We start from the raw sequence: 4,568 nt of genomic DNA on the forward strand, positions 1-4,568 counted from the left end.
CACCTGGTCCCTCCCTCTGGGTCACATGTTCTGCTGCCTCTGCAAATTTGGGAGTCTGATTGTAACTAAGGGTTTGTATCCTAATCCTACCATTTACCAGCTGTGTGTCTTTGACCAAGTCATCTAATCTCTCTGTGCCTCTGTTTCCTCATTCATAGGTGAGGTAAATAATACTACCTATTCTCACTAGGTTGTTTTTTTTTTCCAATTTTCTTATAAATTTTATTTTGTTATTTATTTATTTATTTTTTATTGGAGTATAGTTGATTTACAATGTTGTGTTAGTTTCAGGTGTACAGCAAAGTGAATCAGTTATCATATACATATACTTACTCTTTTATAGATTCTTTTCCCATATAGGTCATTACAGAGTACTGAGCAGAGTTCCCTGTGCTCTACAGCAGGTCCTTATTAGTTATCTATCTTATATAAAGTAGTGTGTATATGTTAATCCCAATCTCCCAATTTATCCCTCCCTAGGTTTTTGTTTTTTTAAGTTAAATGGGCTAACGTTTGTGAAATGCTTAGGTAAGTGCCTGACAAATATAAAATGTATATTAATGTCTCTTCAATGAAACACAGCAAAACAAAATTACCGTCATGTAGGGTAAGCTGCATATGTAAATATCTCTCAAAATATTTAGTGAAATACTTTTTCCCTGTGGTTATGGATCCAGCCCCTTTTGATATGATCATTCTAATGTGACACAATGAAGAGAAGAATGTCAGAAAGAGATGACATCTGGTCCTACTGCACCGTCCTACACAGTTATACACAGTGTGAGCTTTTCCTAGAAACATCTTCACCAAATTCCTCATTTATGTTGACTCAAGGCGGCCGCTCCTAACTAGCTCATTATATATAAGTGAAGATGCACAAGTCACAATGTTAGATAAGGTTTTGCCTTAATTTGGGATTCCTGGTATTCAAGGAAAACAAATTCATGTTAAAACATTATCTGTAGTCAGATAACATACAGAATGTATCTTGCAAACAGAGATAGATAGAAGTATGGAGGCAAATTACTTTTACAATATCAGGGAACTAACTTAGGAAAAGAAACAGTTTCCTGTTGTAAAAGCATAGAAAGCCAGGGGGAATTTTATTTATCTTACATATAGATTGTTCCAGCTTTCCTTTGGTGTTAATCCACTGTGTTTGCAATGGCACAGATTCTTACCAGTCAGCCAAAGAAAACTGAAGACTGTCCCATTATCCTTAACTCTGTGGGCTAAAGAACATAAACTAGTTTGATATGGCTACACAGATTGAAGTGTGTTCTTTATTATGATAGTCATTCTGAAGGGCAGTAATAGGTGACCACTTGGAGCTAGAGATGTCCCATCAGCTCGCAGGTATAACTCCAGGTGTACTTGACAGTTCCAGATTCTTTGAAAGGACCCATAGTACACTGGGGGAGTCGGGGAGGAAATACACTGGAATGGTCTTAACTAAGATTCCCACAGTCCTGGCTTAGCAGAGAAGAACTTGATTCCCTCATAGGATAAGAAGCCAGAAGCCTCTCATGAGATGTGGTTAAATTTATTATTTCTGTAGGTGTTTCACATCTGGGTTATGTCGTGAAGAACAGTTCCTGATTCTCAGGAATATTTGTATGTCTGTCTTTATAGCACAAGGAATTTTCTTTTCGTAGTATTGTCCAAAAAGTGTATCATTATTGATAAAATTAATGTAATAAAGTTTAGTACAATCCTCACTTTCTTTTTATGTCTAAGAAATTTTAACCTTTTATCATTTCACTAGGAATAACTCAGGGTTTCAAATGTCTGAGTGTTTGGGATTTAATTTGTAGTATTAGTGCAAAGGAAATACCTCTGAATATTGATAAAGGGCTAGTCTGACTGAGGGTTGGAGTGATTCAAATGATTAGGTTGAATGACAGTATTTTTTTTTTTAACTTTTTAAAAAAATTTATTTATTTATTTATTTATTTTTGGCTGTGTTGGGTCTTCGTTTCTGTGCGAGGGCTTTCTCTAGTTGTGGCAAGCGGGGGCCACTCTTCATCGCGGTGCGCGGGCCTCTCACTGTCACGGCCTCTCTTGTTGCGGAGCACAGGCTCCAGACGCGCAGGCTCAGTAGTTGTGGCTCACGGGCCTAGTTGCTCCGCGGCATGTGGGATCTTCCCAGACCAGGGCTTGTACCCGTGTCCCCTGCATTGGCAGGCAGATTCTCAACCACTGCGCCACCAGGGAAGCCCTGAATGACAGTATTTTATAATCTTGATCAAGTTTGGTCGATTCTTATCAACAAGACTTTCCAAAAGTATTGTTCCAGCAAATATTCCATGAATGTTTATTCATAGTATCTTACTAATATTCCTAAAGGCTAGTAGTTGATCAGAGTATCATTTTTTTAAACATTCTGAAATTATATTTTTATTGGTTTTAACAAGATTTATAACCTACTGAAAAATGCAATAGAGTGGGCACCATAAAACAAATTTAAAAAAAATTTATTCATTTATTTTTGGCTGCGTTGGGTCTTCGTTGCTGCGTGTGGGCTTTCTCTATTTGTGGCGAGCAAGGGCTACTCTTCGTTGTGGTGCACAGGCTTCTCATTGAGGTGGTTTCTCTTGTTGTGGAACATGGGCTTTAGGTGCGTGGGCTTCAGTAGTTGTGGCACATGGGCTCAGTAGTTGTGGCTGCAGGCTCTAGAGCACAGGCTCAGTAGTTGTGGCACACAGGCTTAGTTACTCCATGGCATGTGGGATCTTCCCGGACCAGGGCTTGAACCCATGTACCCTGAATTAGCAGGTGGATTCTTATCCACTGTGCCACCAGGGAAGTCCCACAAAACAAATTTGTTTGAAAGCACTAGAACCAGCACATGAATAGTCATGACATTCAGTGGCATGTCCCTTGGTTTTTTTTTTAAACGTAGACTTTATTTATTTATTTTTGGCTGCATTGGGTCTTCGTTGCTGTGCACGGGCTTTCTCTAGTTGCAGTGAGTGGGGGCTACTCTTCCTTGCAGTGCACGGGCTTCTCATTGCGGTGGCTTCTCTTGTTGCAGAGCACAGGCTCTAGGCAGGCGGGCTTCAGTAGTTGTGGCGTGCGGGCTCAGTAGTTGTGGCTCATGGGCTCTAGACTGCAGGCTCAGTAGTTGTGGCTCATGGGCTTAGTTGCTCTACAGCATGTGGGATCTCCCTGGACCAGGGATTGAACCCATGTCCCCTGCACTGGCAGGCAGATTCTTAACCACTGTGCCACCAGGGAAGTCCAGCATGTCCCTTGTTGAAATATAGTTTTTATAATCTGTACTGGTGGATACATTACAAACAGGGTAAGCTGCATGTAGAATAAAATGAAGAGATTTTAAAAGTAGAAATTAAAGACATTAGAGATTAAAGATGAGAAATTATTTTAATGAAACTTCCTTTTGTTGTCAACTTAAAGAATCTCTGCACATGGTGGCACCTTAAAAAAATCTACAAATAATGGACATATATGATACTCTGAGTATCATTGTTCAAAATCATATTTAAAAGCATCAGTTGAATATATATCCATTATTTGTGGATTTTTTAAGGCGCCACCATGTGTAGAGATTCTTTAAGTTGACTGAACCAGCAATAACTTGGAAGAAGTAAATTATAGAGTCAGGGTGGGATTGTCCTTATAACCTAAACAAGTTATTATTTGCAGTGAAGGGAAACATATATACAATGGAATATTACTCAGCCATAAAAAGAAACGAAATTGAATTATTTGTAGTGGATGGACCTAGAGACTGTCATACAGAGTGAAGTAAGTCAGAAAGAGAAAAACAAATACCATATGCTAACACATATATATGGAATATAAAAATTAAAAAAAAATGGTTCTGAAGAACCTAGAGGCAGGGCAGGAATAAAAACACAGATGTAGAAAACGGACTTGAGGACGTGGGGAAGGGGAAGGGAAAGCTGGGACAAAGTGAGAGAGTAGCATTGACATATATACACTACCAAATGTGAAATAGATAGCTAGTGGGAAGCAGCCGCATAGCACAGGGAGATCAGCTCGGTGCTTTGTGACCACCTAGAGGGTGGGATGGGGAGGGTGGGAGGGAGACACAAGAGGGAGGGGATATGGGGATATATGTATACGTATAGCTGATTCACTTTGTTATACAGTAGAAACTAACACAACGTTGTAAAGCAATTATATTCCAATAAAGATGTTAAAAAAAAAAAAAAGAATACCTATAAAGTGCCTTCCAGGGAGGTTCCAAGGAAGTCTTTCTCAGATTTCTTTTCCAGAATCAACTGCTTTTAGATCATGTAAGGATTGATCATGTAACTGATGAGGAAAGGCAACCTGCTCCTATTGAAGATAACGTTGAATGTACTAAACTAGTCTTTTTCAATATTTACCTAGATCAGATTGTAAAATATTGGAATTTAGTATTGACGGAGCTATTTCCTATGACATGGGCCTGCCAATGAGCCGATCATACCCATATAGGATGGGACATGATGGGATAGTACTCAGCAATAAAATGAATGAAATACCAACACACACAACATGGCTTAAGTCTCATAGGCGTTTGGTGAATGGAAAATCCA

The sequence above is a fragment of the Balaenoptera ricei genome, chromosome 8, assembly GCF_028023285.1.
Source record: "Balaenoptera ricei isolate mBalRic1 chromosome 8, mBalRic1.hap2, whole genome shotgun sequence".
Classification (NCBI taxonomy): domain Eukaryota; kingdom Metazoa; phylum Chordata; class Mammalia; order Artiodactyla; family Balaenopteridae; genus Balaenoptera; species Balaenoptera ricei.